Below are 16,634 nucleotides of genomic sequence, written 5' to 3' on the forward strand. Positions count from 1 at the left end.
GTTTGTTTGGAACAGCCTGGGATAGAAAAGGAGTGGCAGTGGGCCTAGAGTCACACAGGGGATGGCCTCTCACAGCAAAGGTTTCAGGGCCCCAGAGAAGACTTCGAGGGGGCAGGAATGTGCGTAGGGTGGCCTTGGGCCACCCCCTTGTTACTCCGATGTTTAGAAAAAGCACTTTGGACAAGCGGCGTTTTCTGGTCACGGGACCAGCAGAACACTCAGAGAGTTTTGGGACATTCATGCTCCCATCAGCAACGATGTTGACAAGGAGAGTGGTAAGTTTTAAAGCCTGCCTTGTTGCATTGTCCCTAAAAATAGTTGGGTGCCGAGGAATAGGCATCGCAAGGGGCGGTGGATTAAGTAGCTGGTGGCTTGTAGAGAGATTTTGCTGTTGGAAGTGCTGGTTCTTCAAATATCTTTGTTCATGTTGTGATAAATGCATGAACGGATTAGAATTTTTAGGATTTAAGAAGTACCTTCGGCATAAGCGTGGAATTTAACAATATAGTATTGCTTCTGGCTCAGTAATCACGTCGCTGAAGTCATTTTATAAAAAGAGCTCTCCCTAGACAGGTGATACGGTGAAATGAGAGCTGGCCCCTGAGTCACAGTGACTAGGGGACATCAGTGTTCGCCTAAGAATGCAGAGGCTGCCCTCTGCTTCCCTTGAGTGACAAAATATTGCACCCAAAGGGAGGGAAAGTGGGAAATGAGTGGCTCAGAAGCCAGCAGGGAGAACCAAAGATCGCCCTCCACGGCCTCCAGGAAGCAATTCAGGGTGTGTGTGGTTGGGCTGAGGGCAAGGCACAGACCTGGCGAGAGGGAAAATGAAGCCCTGAGGGTCTAGTCTCGAAATGTATTTGGGAAGCCCCAAAAGACATTTCTGTATTTTGGTTGCCCGCCACTTGAATTTCATGACCAGTCGGCTGACCAGGTAGAGGGCACTTGTGGAATGAATGCAGTGCTTGGCCTGAGGTGCTGTGGTAATGTCAAGAAAGCCAGGAGGGAGGAAGGCATGGGTTTTCCTGCTCCTTCCCTCCTGGCTTTGTGAGCTAGCTGCCCAGAATTCCAGGAGTCCGCCTGAGTGATTGAAGTCACCATTTGGATAAAAGAAAACTCGTTTTATGTTTAAGGATTTTTTATTTCTGGTTGACTTACTGTCATTGGAAGACTCGAGGCCAGCAGCAGTGTGTGTGACTTGTTTCTCCTTTGGGTGGTTCTTGAAGCCTGTGGTTTTCTGGCCTAGACCCTCTATGGCTGCTGAGGCCCAGAGTACATTTTTTGTAGAATTGTGAGGGGGGGGGGCTCCTTGTAATCTGCTGGGAGCAGAGGGCATAAGTAGGGCAGGATGTCTTATTTACCACTGGATTTGTTAATTCCTGCATATGTAAAACTCATTGCAAGCATCCTGCGTGCTAAAACTTATTCTGACATCACACAGGCTCCCTGGGCTACCAGACTTCATGCAGGGAAGGTATTGATCGAATGCCACTAGGAGGGGCAAAGGCCTGATGAAGTGGGGTCTTGGGGTACCATGTTCTGTGCCCATGCTTTCTCTCTAGTCCCTCCTACCTACTTCCCAAGGAAATGTAGCTTTCCTGCCTCACTTTCCATTTATTTTATTTTTTTTGATTCATATAATAATATTTTTTTATTATATTATGTTAGTCACCACACTTTCCGTTTATAAATCCGGAGAAGCACGCTTAGTACACTTGTCACTGAGGTTCTACAGTCATTGATGAGATTTTGGCAAAAGCTTTGCCAGATACTGAGGAAATAGGGAGCGTTCTTATGAATATTGGGATTCTGCTGATTAACAGATGAACTGTCCCTCCTTAGTGACAGTTCCTGTCTCCCTTAATTTCTGTCCTCACCGCCATCTCCCAGCTGTGGACTTCATTTCTCTCTGGATTGTAAGAGTGGGTACCCTTACCTCCTGGCTTTCCCACCCCAATCCATATGACAAAACGCTGCTACCCTTAGGACAGTAGATCATTTTAAGTGTTCATTCCCTTGCTTTCTACTTTTCAATGGCTCCTGTCTTTTGGCGATGAAGTTCATATTTTTTAGTCTTCCCTTTAAGGTTTTCCCCACCTAGACCCAGACTTATGTCCATCCCTGACTTTCGCTCCACCTGACTTTAAAACACCAGCTTGGCTGGGATGGCGAACACACAAGTCCCCAGAAATGCTTTGCATAGCCTGTTTTAAAATTCTGGAATATTCTGTGGCCTACAGTGTCCTCTCCCTATACTCCGTCAGTCAAGGTGTGACTTTGCTCTTAACTCTTCTAAAAAACTTAACTCTGTCACTTTAGCCCCTAGCAGTCTTTCACTCCTCCAAAGTTCTCTGGCAAAATTGCCTTCATCTCTCATTTCGTTCAACATTCATTCATTCTACAAAGGGCATTTACCATAGATGGTCTTGTATTATCACCTAAGATTGAGGGGTCTTTTTCATTCTTCCTTTTTTTTTTTTATTTGAGAGAGAGAGAGTCAGAGAGAGCACAAGCAGAGGGGAGGGGCAGGAGGAGAAGCAGACTCCCCACTGAGCAGGGAGCCTGACTTGACGTAGGCCTTGATCCTAGGACCCTAGGATCATCACCTGAGCCAAGGGGAGACACTTAACTGACTGAGCCACCCAGGTGCCCCAGTCTTTTTCTTTCTTTTTAATTGCAAAGAACAGAAACCCACTCCAGCTAGTTCAGATAAAGTGAGATATGCTGAAAAGATGTCCCAGGATGAGAGTGGGACTTTTCCAGTCACTGCTCAGCTGGGGGAAAGGGTGAGGGGTCCAGTTTTCTCCAAGGGGGTCTTGGAACTGGTGGATGTAGGGACTGAAACCAGCAAGATCTCATTTCTCTTGCAAGCTCCTTAGAGATGAATACTGGGTAAGGTTTGAACCTATTTTGTATTCCCAGTGATGTTTGTACAATGTAAGGGCTCAGTAAATAATCATTGATGAATCTTTGACAGCACAGAAATGATTTTGACCTACTATGATAAAGGAACTATAGATGCTTTTGGCCTTAGACTTAAAGGAAGTTTAGAAGAAGGAAACTTTTTTTCTGATTTTATTTATTTATTTATTTATTTATTTATTTATTTATTTGAGAGAGAGAGCATGTGCATGACTAGAGGAGAGAGGAGAGGGACAAGCAGACTCCCCACTGAGTGCAGAGCCCAACACAAGGCTCCATCCTAGGACCCCAAGACCATGACCTGAGCCAAAGAAATTAAGAGCTGGATGCCCAGCTGACTGAGCCACCCAGGCGCCCCAAGGGAAGCTTATTTTTAAGAGCTTCCCATACTTGTGTGTTAATAATGATTAAGTATTGAATCAAATTAGAGTTGTCAGGCTGCAGTGTGCATTTCAGTGGTCGGGAAGTGACCATTCTCATTGAGGGTCATCACTCTAACAAAATGAATTGTTATTGGTAGTCTGTTTTTCAGCATCCGTTTGTCTTCTTCCAAAACAACAACAGAACACACAAAAGCATCTTCTTGGGGGACGTAGAGAACTTGACATCCCACAGTCTCAAGGCTACCCCAGATTCTCAAGAAGCAGACTGTGCTGTTTGGGTTTGACCGTAGTGGGTGACAGTTGTCCATAATTGGCTGCCATATCTCCCTTTGTAATTAGCTTGTAGCCATCTGGTTTGCTCTGCCTCTTTTGATTTTGGAATACTCGTTCATGTAATAGAAACTCTAACCCTTGGAATGCTTGATCATTATGGATAGCGTTATTATGAAAGAGGAAATGTGTTTAGCTGCTTGGAGAAAATGGCCACAAATACATTAACATCAGAATAATGTTCTCAGTTTGAGGCCTAATGAATGGAGCTGAGATCAAGGTCTCAAAAATGAAAGTATTTGCTGTGATATTCTTTTCCAGTTGTATTGCTCTGGGGTGGGTTTGTAAATTGCTTCCTTGCAGGTTAATATGAGGTTAAAAGTGGTTGGAGAGAATGTGGATAGATCTCTCTACCTTGTTTGGAGAATTTGCCCCTTTGTTGCATGTGACGTAAGGATTATGGTCATTCTAAGTGAGGAATAGCTAATTCAACCATACAGGTAGAGAGCCATTTTTATCTGGGGTAAGTACTTGTCCATCTGGTCCTACTCCATCACCTAAGGTAGGAATCCATCTATTCACCTCTCATGGTGGGTAAAAAAACATTTAAAACACTGAGAATCAATGACTTAAACCCTATATTAGGTATAAGGTTGTATATATTACATTTATTCAAATATTCAATGTCCACTGTTTGCTAGGCACAATTCTAAGTAAAGTCCTTGCCTTGCCTTAACTTAATATACAAACTTGTAATTATTTTGGTTTTCTGCCCTTTTTTTTCTTTTTTTCTTGTTTGCAACGGCAAAGCTAAAAGGGGACAGAATAAAAGAAATGTATCCGATACTCTTCTTTCTCAATTCTTGGTCTGTTACTGTACATACCCATCTTACTTGATCCTAATTCAGTTGAGTGATTAAAACCTGGCATTTTTGAAGCAAGATGGGTTTGGGTTCAAGTGTTGGCTCTGCCATAATGACCTTGAGTAAATCAGGTCTGACTGAGCTTTGGTTTCTCCAGCTGGGAAATGGAGGACAGTCATCCTCATTGAGTTATTCAAGAGTAAGTGAGATCATTTACAAAAGTGTTTAGCGCGTTGCCTTGTGCATTGTAAATGCTCTGTTAGTGGCGGCTATTATTGATGTCCTTTTTATTCAGCATCTACCATCCACCAGTTGTGGTGTTGAAATCTGGAAATCTCGGGATCAATAGTTGTGCTCTATACTGAAGAAGCTTTTTAACTAGCCACGAAGATAACCACATCCAAATAACTACGGCTTTTGGCATTTTTATGAGGATTTGCTTTGTATGCCGTGTCATCCGAGTCTTGTTGCAGAGTCTTTCTAAAGCTTTGCCTAAATGGTGTGGGGTTTAAGATGATAGGCCTTCTCAGGAGGAAGCTGGAGGAAGTGGAGAGGCTCTGGGACAGCCTGCAGGCAATCGAGCCTTCCTTCAAGAGCACCGGCCTCCTTTCTCCTGTGGCCTCACTCCTCCCAGGCCAGGCAAGGGTCTGGTTTCTTGGGGAGGGGAGGGTAGGAGGACCCACTGACTCAGCTTGTCCAGGACTAAGAGGATACCCAGGGTGAGGGACTTTCTGTTTTAAAACCAGAATGGCCCCAGGAAACCTAGCATCCATTGGTTACCCTACTTAGGGGTCCTGTCCTTGTTCTGGGATTGTTTTTTTAGCTTCCTAAAGCAGGCTTCGTGGACATTTCACATGGGTAGAGAGGCAGCCATCCTCAGAAAAGGAGCGGGAGAGAACAGGGCTGGATAAGCCTGCAGGAGGCAGTTGGCTTTGTCAATTCTTTTCTTTACGAATGTACTTTTTGGAATAGGATCTTTATTATTGTTGTTACTTTTATTAAAGAAGAGATCTCTCTAGCACAGGCAAGAAAGGCAACTAGACTATACAATAGGACCGTAAAGTTAATGGGCTCTTTAAAAAATGCTCTTTAAGCTGTAGTATTTGCTGTGTCTGGGAGGGTTGTTGCACAGGGCTTGGTGCACCGTAGACATTCAATAGATACTTGTTGAAGGAATGGTGGAATTTAATCTTGAGAAATGACTTTTGAGAGCTGGGTTCCAGTTCAGGGCTGGGTTGCGGATCCTTGCAGGATTTCAGGGTAGGCCCTTGGATGGCTACCTTGAAAATGCATGACCCTCTATCTGCTCGGGGTTCTGGAGTGTATTTATGTATAAGCTTATGCTTTTCTTGATGGTGTTTGTTGTTGTTGTCTTCTTGGTGGAACCACACAAGAGCAGCCGATGAGCTGCTGCAACGTGCGCGTGTTGTGAACATAACGGTTGCGCGAGCAAGTGCCTGTGTACACACTGCCCAGGGAGCGATTTCCTGATGAGTCTGTTCATTCCAAGAGGGGGTTGGGAAGGGAAGCAGGCCTAGCTCCGTACTACTGAGTGGAGATGTCTGGAGCCCGGGCTCCAATTTGCCTGCATTCCCTCTTTCTGAATCTCCATTACTAACACATGGCATTGATGGCAACTGATAAGGCCCTTGGATAAGCCACAGATTTTTGTAGTCTTTAGCTGATGCCTCCAATGATAACCCTTTGTGTTCTGTTTCTTTTTGGCAAGTGTAACTATTTATCTGGGGATGTTAGGACCTGCAGCAAATTGCCAGAAACAGTAATTAGTTTGCTAGTTCTGCAAACCCCATGCACATAGCACCCGAGGGCAATTGCTAGACATTTACGTCACTCTTTCAACTCAGATTCCTGGGTAATCACCATGCACACTGAGAAATCATACTCATTTCGGTTCCCGATAAGCCAGATTTCTTCAGGGCCTGTTGCTTCACCTGAGAAAAAGGTAAATGGTTTGTCTATGGAAGGGGAAACTTACAGGCAAGCAGAATTCATTTTATAAATTGCCCTTATTTCTACACACAATGCTAATATAAGTTGAAAGAATTGGTGGGGTTTTTTGTTTTTTGGGTTTTTTTTTGCTTTTTGTGGATTTTTTTTTTTTTTTTTTGCAGAATCACTCGTTTACTTTTTTTTTTCCCCTAACAGTGGAGTCAGCGCTATCAAAAATTAATTGTTCACACACCTTGAATTTATGTTAAAATAATAAACGAGGTGTTTGAGAATTGTATCTTAGGGCAGTCATTCTTCCCAACAAGAAGTTGTTTGATTTGCAAGAAAAAATGTCTTCACTAAGAGGTTAAAGAGAGTATGTGAGGTTTTACCCCAGATTTATTATATCTTATTTGTGGAACCTGTGTGTGGAGGTGCCAAGCCCTCTCTTTAATGTGCTCCTTAAAATAACATTCTCAGGAATCAAGGCCAGTCCGGAATGGAAATTGAAAAAGAGATGCTGTCCAAACAACTTAGAATTCCTTGTAAATTAGGCGGGCAGTGATAATCAATTTTGAAGTATAAATGGGATTCAGCCTCGGTCGTCTGGTCGCCTTGGCTTTCATTCTGTTCCTTGTCCTTGACTTACTGCAAAGGGCAGTGCCATTAGACTCTGTGGCCACTGTGAGTAAAGGTGAGTGGGACTTCATGTGTGTTCACCTGGAACACCCCAGAAATGGGCATTCCGGATTCTCGGCGGAGGAAGCCACTCTGCGCAGGCTGACACTCCGCTGGGTTCTGGAGTCCACTTCCCTGGGTTTAACTTCTCCTTCGAGATTCTGACTTGTAAAGAAACAAATTTCTTCCTTTTATGAGGCTTTTTAGTGCTAGGTGACTGGTGTCGTTCGATATAATCTATAGTACTTAACAGCGAAATACACTTTGTTTTCCCAGAGCTGATCACAGTGAAAATGAGAAAAGGAGAGAGAGGGACAACAGTTTGAGGGAGGAAAAGTGAGTTAAGCGAATAATGGGGTAAATAATGGTGTAGGAGAGTGTTATTTTTTAGACTCAATTTTAGCTTCAAAATTAAGAACAACTGTTGTTTACATGGTGGTATTGACTTCGTAATTGAAAGCATCTTGCCCAAAGCAAATTGACGTTGTTATTAATAATGCATGTTTTACAAAGTGACCTGGAAGTTTATCAGATGCTTTCCTTCCCAAACTGTGTGGGATTCCATAGTGTATTACTAGAGGGGGATGGGGGAGATAACTCTAGTACAGAGATAATAGATAATGTTTATTATATGCTTCAGGCTCAGTGCTAACTGCTTCAAGCGTGTTATCTGAGAGACAGTGGATCCTGAAAAGTTAGGGGACTTGCCCAAGGTCACACCACGAGTTTATGCCAGAGCCGGGGTATGAGCTTATGCTGTCTGTGCTCTGAACCCGAGCCTGGGAGCCACATCCACGGCTGGGATTCGGGATTGAAAGAGCAATAACTCCTTTTTCAAAAATGGGTTCAGTGCAATATAACTCAGGAAGTGATCTGACTTCTGCACTGTTCTGTCTCTGGGAACGAAGATGGATGATTTTGGTCAGCATCTCCCTGAATCAGTTTGATGTTGACTTTGAGGCCGTATGGTTTTGAAGGAGTCAGTGATGAGTTCCGCTGGGAAATTCACAGTGAGATTTCCGACTATTATCTGAGTTTTGCCCTGTGCTAACACGTTTCTGTGTAGTTAGGTGATGGGAATTGTTTCTTGAAGGGCCACTTGACTGAAAGCCAGTGTGTGTAGTTGGGAGCTTAACACTTTCATGAATACACTACTAAAAAATATTGTTTGAACAAAAAAGCATTTCTTACAATGTCTGTTTGTGGGTGAACCCTCCTCCCCTAGTTACTGTTTTGCCCCATACCAAAAGGAGAAGAAGTCATATCCTTTCATATTGCCATTCCTTTGTTCGTATAGTTCCCTTTTCCTGGAATGCCTTTTCTTCCTGTCCCCCTTCTCCCCCTTCCCACAAAACGCCTTGTCTTGATGGAAAGCTGTTAAGTATATGCTTCCTTCAAGGCTTCCTTCCCATTCCATCTGCGTTATGGATTCTCCTCCAACTCTCTCAGGAAGAATGAGTGTTCCTTCTGTTTGTTCTTTTTTAATATCACTTACCTCCGTGCCTGATAATACTGTATGTGGTTGCCTCCCTGCTCCATTTGAATTCTGACTGCAGGGACCTTGTTTTGTTCAGAAGTTTGGATGAATGGATGGAGGAACGAATGAGCGAATGGATGAACAAACTTGAAATGTGGATTCGCTGGAATTGGTTAGGGTGTATTTTAGTGACAAATGGTGGTCGACCTGAGCATTGACATGTCGCATGATGGTGGTGAGTGGCTAGATGCTTACCAGAATCTCAGCACTGTTGACGTTTGGGACTGGATGACTCTGTTGTGCGGAGACTGACCTGTGCGCCGTGGGGTGTTTCGTAGCACCCTTGGACCCTACCCACTAGGTGCCAGTTGCCTCGTTGTGACAATCAAAGATGTCTCCAGACATTGCCAGTGTCTCCTGGGCGTCACAGCTGCCTCCCGTGGACAGTCACTGTACTAGACTACTTTTCACATGTGGGCGGAGGGGGGGCATGGGACTGATTCTCACCAATAGATGTGTGTGGACATGAGAGGCAGCTAAGAGCGGGAGTGCTTTTTCCACATTTGCTCTCTTTCTGGTCTGCTGGCCGGCTGCAGGGGGCAGGGGGATGGAGAACTGCGAAGCCCTGGGCTATGATGGAGCCACAGGATGGGAAAAGCCACGGGATGGGAGAAGCCACGGGACGGGAGAAGCCTGAATGACTGTGTGGAGCAGAACCTCCCTTACCAAGCGGAACTGGAATGCCGCGGGAAGAAGAGGTTAAACTATGTGTTGCTTGATGCTAGTAAGATTTGGGGGTATTTGTTCTGGCAGTCAGTCTCCCCTGCCTTACCTTCCCTGACATTTGGATGAAGAGACCTCGCTGAAGCAGCCGTGCCAGGATTCCAGGTCGTAAGTAAAAACAGACCTTCCAACCATGGAGAAGGGGACAGATATTTTTGTTTGTTCTTGTAAGGCATCAGCCTTAGTGCTAGAATTCTGTTAATTTCTAGATTTGGTCAGAAAATACGACGGTGAGAAATGTGAATTTGTGATGCCACCGCTCTGGTAATTCTGACATGTGAGTAACAAGTGATTTTGAGCTGTAAATAATTTTAGTAAAAAGTAATAAAACATCAGATGTCCTGGCAGGTTTCACTTCACTGTGTGGGAATATGCGCCCGCGATGTGGGTTCAGGTTGTTTATTTGTGGCAATTTCTGTATAACGCATTTTAACATTTAGGGGGGAAATGACAGATGTTGATGCCCTACAGTCACAGCTGTTCCCCACACCATTAATTAATAAGTCACCGTATGATGGGGTGGGCTTTGACACAGACTCATATTTGCATAGTCCAGCTGGATGCTGTGGATTCGTGTCCTTTAAAAATTTGACCCCAAAAGCTCCCTTATCAGACCAAATTCAGTGCCTAGTTCTGGCTTTCTTTTGCCATAACTAATTGTACCTGTGGTGTGTCTACACAGAGCCACTGACCAAAATGCATTTGGTCAAATGGTTTCATTCGGCCCCATCCGGATGACAACAGCAGGGTTGTTTGCAGGAGACAATGGCTGTTTGTGGGCTGTTTGTGGGTGAGCCCTTCTTTGTGTCTGTTTCAGAGGCCAAGGTGCCTGCTCTGTTTGCACAGCATTCAATCCGTGGTCCCGAGAGCCACCCCTGGTGAATTTCACCCTACCTGTCAGTCAACCAGAAACTCCCTGTCAGGAAGTCGAGCAAATGTGGATTGATGATTTTAAGATGGTGAAGTCTTCCTTGCTAGTAAAAATCCTGCTAGGCATCTTAACTACCGAATATGTGATTCTTGTGTTTTTCCCCCATATAGAACATTTGCACAATAATAAGAACAGCTAACATGGACAGGACTAGTTATCTGCCATGGCTCTAAGTGTTTTTGCGTATAGTATGTGCATAATTCTCACTACAGTCTGAAGGGGAAGGTACTTTTTTTTTTTTAAGATTTTATTTATTTGACAGAAAGAGAGGCAGTGAGAGAGGGAACACAAGCAGAGGGAGTGGGAGAGGGAGAAGCAGGCTTCCTGCTGAGCAGGGGGCCCGATGTGGGGCTGGATCCCAGAACGCTGGGATCATGACCTGAGCCGAAGGCAGACGCTTAACGACTGAGCCCCGGGGAAGGTACTTTTTATATCTTCATTTTAATTTGTCTCTTTACAAGGACTTGAGGCTAAATGACTTGCCCAAGGTCACAAGGTGAGTAAATGCCAGAGCTTGGATTAGAACTCAGCCCCAAGGGGCTCCAGGGTTGAGGCTATAGGCCACTACAGTATGCTGCCTCAAATTCTTCATTCTGTTCAGAAGACTTCTTTTCTCTGAGATGTTCTGTATTTTCATGAATTCAATAAACATCTGTATAGGATGGTTAAAAAGAGTTACTGATATTATTGCTTTATTTTTGCATTGTTTGAGCATAATTTCTCCATTTAGCTGTCAGCTCATGCTCTTGTGTCTTCCATGACTCTTGGCACAATGCTCGCTCATCAGGAAGTACTAACGTAGCACATTGGTTTGATTATTTTCCCACAGAGATGCTCCTTTAGGAGGTCACCTTGGTAGGAGTAAGAACACATGCGCACAAGGAACTCACATGCTGGGTGGGGTGGATGAAGTGGTACTGGAATGCGGAGGGGAAAGATTACTTCCTGCTAAAGGATTTAAGATGGCTGCATGCGGGAAGTAGCATTCGGTGATGCTCTTGACGCATAGGGGATACTCTGGCCACGTGGCAGTGGAGTGGCATCCCAGCAGCAGCAACGTGGTCGGGGATGGTGGATCTTGTCTTCTGGACAACAATTAATGCTTTATGACTACAATGCTTTATGACTGTGGAGTATGCAAGCCGGACTGGGAGGAAAAGGATTAGAATAGCTGGTGGGAAGGGGGCCTTTGGGATTTATTTGGCAGGAAGTCCTTGATGGTTTGGGAGTTGGGGAGCATGTGGGTATGAGGCTGTACTTTTGGGAGCTTAATCTGGCAGCAGTCCATATGGATGGGAAAGGACAAGGGTGGGGAGACCAATTGGGGTCCAGAGAAGATGTAGTGAAGACTTACACCCCAGGGGGAGGGCCACAGGAATAGAAAGGATGCATGGACACAAGAGACATTTCAGAGACAAAATTAGTGGAATTTTGGAGATGAATTGAATGAGAGGTGGGAGATAAACAGGTTTTCAAGTCTGGGTAACAGGGTAAATAACAATAACAAATATAAAATGACACAGAAAAGGCCAGATTGGGAAGAAATCAAGAGTTCTCATTGGAAATGGCATTTGGAAGAGAGGTCAGAGTTGTACATTTGAGAGTAATCTACATCCAGATGGCCATCGTGAGTCTGAGGTTGAACCATGTTGCCAAGTGGGGGAGAGAGCCTCTGAGAGCTGTCTGTGAAAGGACGCAGGTTGAAAGGGAGGTAGGAACAAGGAAAACACATTTGTTTCCTGGAGCAGAGGACACCTGCATGTATTGAAAACTAAAAGATAATGTGTGACTTCATGGTATAGTGTAGCTAAATTTATATTTATTCTTCCCAGATTGATTATGATTTCTCCTAGATTGAAGATACTGGAGCTATTTTGCAGACCATGCATGAAGAGGGTTCTGTAGGGGGCCCTGCCTGGAATATGGGGAATCTGGTGGGACAGTGCTCTGCTCAGCTGAACTGGCCATGGTGGTTCTACCTCACCAGCCCCGGGGCATGCTCAGGCTGGCCTGCCTTCCTCCTGTGGCCTCCCTGAGGATGCCTGCCTTCTCTTTCTTCCTCCGCTCCTCAGTTCCTTTGGTACCCTGCGCAAGGCCCATCTCTGAATCCCTGATGATTCGTGGGGCCTGGTGGTGGTGATAGATGTGGCTGAGTGATGATAGATGTGGCTTGCCTGAGGGCCGTGCCTACCTTATGTATCTTTGCATCTAGGGACCTGGCTTATTTTTTTTTCCCCACCAGTAAATGTTGTAACTGGTTATCTTCTACCTCTAACTGACTCTTAATCTCCTTAAAGACTGTAGTGATCTAACACTTTTATATACCCCCCCACACTATCTTGGATGTGGTATCTTCATGCTACTGGTTGGTTAGAAGCTGTATCATCAGGAAGTTTTCTTTTAGGGGGCACTGTATCTTAGTAGCCAAGTCTCATATTAGCAATGGGAAGTATGATGGTTCCCACCACTGGCATCATTTATATTCGGCTGTTCCAAAGACATATTGACTGTCTTGATTGATTCTTCTCTCAGTTAATGCGCAGTGAAGCTAGCAGCAAGGGGATGGTATTGTCTTGTAGGTCAGCCTTTGGGTTTCATGTAAGAAGCTGGGGGTAGGTTTTCAGGAACCAAAATATACTTGGAGTCCCATATGGGTAAAACAGTAGTAGAGGCCGGAAATTAGTTTTTATATGTCTTAAATTAAATTAATTGACAAAATTCATTTAGTACAGTGTGAGGAATGGTCACAAATACACAGAATAAAACTACTCGTGTAGATAGATTAGGAAGATACTTTGAAGATGGGAGAGGTTTCTTTTTCCTTTTGTGAGGTTTGTTTATTAATGCAGTCTCTGGCCCGTTGGCCTCAAACACTCTGGTATAATCAGCGCCAGTTAGTTTGAATCTGCTACCCTGGCTTTGCTCTAGCTGGTTCCATTGTCTCAGAAAATGTGTCTACTTTCTTGGGGTTGTGAAAAGGAACCTTATTCCTTCAGAGATTGTGTCAGGTGGACTGACGTTCATAACCGACTGTTGGATAATCAGTTTAGTACATTGGCAAATGTACTAAATGCAAAGAAGCAAATGCAGGTGACATTTTGAGTAAAATCTTATTTTATTTTATTTTTTTTAAGTAGGCTCTATGCCCAACATGGGGCTCAAACTCATGACCCTGAGATCAAGAGTCACGTGTTCCACCTACTAAGCCAACCAGGCGTCCCTTGAGTAAAATTTTAAATATTGAATATCTTTGAACTGAATTTACAAGTTAAAGAAGTAATTGCTAGCTTTACGTGGCCGTAACTAAGTCCAAAGCATTTTGTGAAGCTCTATAAAAGTTACCCCACCTAATTATTAGAATAATTTAGAAGTGGGTTCTGTTTTAAGCCCCATTTTTTTGGATGAGCAAACTGAGACCCAGAAAAGTTTGGTGGCTTGGGCAAGATTATGCTCCCAAGGGGAAAAAGGAGCATAAAACCCTGAATCTGGGGGTGCCTGGGTGGCTTAGTAGGTTAAGCGTCTGCCTTCGGCCCAGGTCATGGTCCCAAGGTCCTGGGATTAAGCCCTGCATCAGACTCCCCACTTAGTGGGGAGTCTGCTTTTCCCTCTGCCCCTCCCCCTGCTTGTTCTCTCTCTCAAATAAATAAGTAAAATTTTAAAAAAACAAAACAAAAGAAAACAAACCCTGAATCTGATTAGTAGTAACATTCGTACTCAGATACAGTGGTCTTTCAAAACTTTGCAGTAGTAGTTATGGAAAAGTACCAATACCAAGAAAGCAGCTGCTATTAGAAACAAAATATACTAACAATAAGTGTCTTTGTAGTAATTATTTGCTGGCTACAAAGATGAACATGATATCAAAAATGAAATACTAAAACTTTCAGGGTTTTAATTTCAGTCACTGTGTGCTATAGTCATAATAGAGTTGTAATTAATTATCTTATTGTGGCTATTTTATTTCTACGCCAGAAGTTCATCTGGAAATGATGGTGCAACAAATAGCCACTGGAATCATGATGGTAGTAATTATATCTGTGACATAATTGTTCAAGTCTTGAATAATGAGGTTATTTTGAGGGAAGTCTGCTTCAGTGGCATAGTGAATGCTTTTCAAATGTAGAACAAGCCAGAAAGGAAAGAGGCCTAATTATGGATTTGTAACCTACAATGGAAATAGGTGAGTTTTCAAGAATATTTTGGAGATTAAAAATTAGACCGCCCAGACTTAATTCAAAATTTTTAACCAGATATTATCAAGATCATTAGTAATATTTTTAGCTCCAGCATTTTTTTTTTTTTAAATAAGCATTGTTCATCTCTAGCCTGTTGTTCAGTGAAGCCTTGATTTCTCACATTGGAAGTAACTTAACATTCCCAGGTTTGCTGTCCTCCTTACTGTAGGACTTAACTCCCTTTCTGGAGTTTCTCTCACAAGGGGTTTTCTCTTCTGCCATGAACACCTCCAGGGGTCAGGAGCTTGCAATGTCCCAAGTAAATTTTATGTTCCATTTTACAGTCAGGAAATAAGGCAGAGCCTAAATGAGGCAAATGTGTAGACCAAGGTCTGTGGTTCAGAGGTGGGCCTTGAGTTAACCCTGACAGGACATTCCATGCTGTTCAACTCTGGTCATGCTCCGGGAATCATTCCGTGCTCACCCCAGCTGCCCAGCCTTTCCTTCTGATAGTCCACCATCAGCATACCACAAGACCCCTTCAATGAGATCTCACCCCACAGGCCTGCAGAGTGTCCATGATTTTACCATTAGAGATGCATTCCTTGTGGTGTATTGAAAACAGCAGGGATTGTGGTCACTTGGTAGACTGAGGGCTGTATCCCTACTCTGCTAATTCATTAGCCTTGTGATCCTGAGCAAGTCATTCTGTGTCCTCGTTTAAGATGAGACCAGTAGTGCTTCGTTCAGAAGGTCATGGTGAAGGTTAATAAAACTGATGCACGTGGAGCCCTTGCAAGGTGTCAGGTGCTGTTCTAAGTATTACGTATATGTTAGCTTACTTAATTATCAGAACAACCGTGTGAGGCAGGAGCCAGAGTCAGGCCCAGAGAAATGACATGATGTGTCTGGGGTCTGAGGCTGGTACGTAGACAATTCATTATAAATTAGTTCCTTTTCCTTTTGGGTTTTATGTCCCTGAATCCTTTGCTAAAATGTGCGCGCCCTTGTGAAGGGAAACACAGTCACCTCCGTGAGGGTGTTGCAGCTAATCGCTTGGATCAAGTATCTGCCAGCCCTGCTGGGAAGCAGGTGCAGATGGGGTGTGGGCGGGTCTGATGGAGGGAATGGGAAGAAGAAGACCACAGGTTGTAACGTTATCCAGACAGATTGGCCCCACTAAGCCTTGGGGATGGGGTGGTGGGAGGACTAACCTGAGCATCAAAACCAGGGCAGGAGGCAAGAATGCAGGAAGACCGGGAGGCACTCAGTTTAAACTGGGTCATTTTGCCTTGGATGGAGCTGGCCCCTTACTTTGGCTTCTCTTTTCTTTTTCTTGGATCTGAAGAAGTGAGGTCTACAAACATGCTGGCAGGAAAATAGGACTCTGGTCCTTTTTCCTTCGTGGTTAACCTTAAAAGAACTCTTCTTTCCACATTCTTAAAAAAAAAAAGGTGGGGGAGACAACAGTGACATCCCGAAGCAAAACCTAAAGGGAGTGGGGTTGGGGTCGTTTTGGCCGAGGCACAGACCCTGGCTGGACTCTGGAGCCGTGCAGATGGCGGGGCTGGGGAGTCTTTCCTGGAGGGAAAGCAGGCCGGCTGTGAAGAGCCAAGGGGTGAGGGGACTGACCGCGGGAACACGGAAGGGAGCGCTGCACACTTTCTTCCTTGGCCGAGCAGATGAGGTCCCTTGGTTGAAAAAAAGCGGTGTGGGAGACAAGCAGACGAAATGTATGACATGAAGATCTTTAAAAATGCCATCCGTGAGTATATTTGCGATAATAAATCCCATCCTCAGACACTGATCCGTAAAGCCTGTTTCTCTCTGGAGAGAGACATTTGGCCACCGAAGGCTTCCCGCCACACTCTGAGCCCCACCCCCCTCTCCAGCCTCTTTATAATCCTAAAAGCAGGGGATTAGAGTCAGATGTGGGTCCAGTAAAATAATATTTCTACACTTCCAAATGATTTCTTTTCCAGACAGGGCAAGGTTTAGGAGCAATGGAAAGATACGATATGACAAGGTATATAGTGAGGCCTGCCTTGGGTTGATAGACTTGCCCATCTTTTTTTTTTTTTTTTTTTCATGAATTACATCCAGAGTGAACAAGCTCCATGCAGAAGTCTCTACCAGGAAATACAAGTGCTTATAGTGAATCCTGATTACACCGTCAGCTGTCGTGGTTTCCTGGTCAAAGCA

General features: G+C 44.2%; 1 protein-coding gene across 3 annotated transcripts in view; it reads left to right on the plus strand.

Moving 5' to 3' along the window:
- RNF152 (ring finger protein 152) overlaps positions 1 to 16,634 on the plus strand; it is a 66,655-nt gene that overhangs the window by 4,371 nt on the left and 45,650 nt on the right. The window lies entirely within an intron of this gene.

This window comes from Ursus maritimus, unplaced genomic scaffold, assembly GCF_017311325.1.
Source record: "Ursus maritimus isolate PB19 unplaced genomic scaffold, ASM1731132v1 scaffold_18, whole genome shotgun sequence".
In the NCBI taxonomy this organism is placed as follows: Eukaryota; Metazoa; Chordata; class Mammalia; order Carnivora; family Ursidae; genus Ursus; species Ursus maritimus.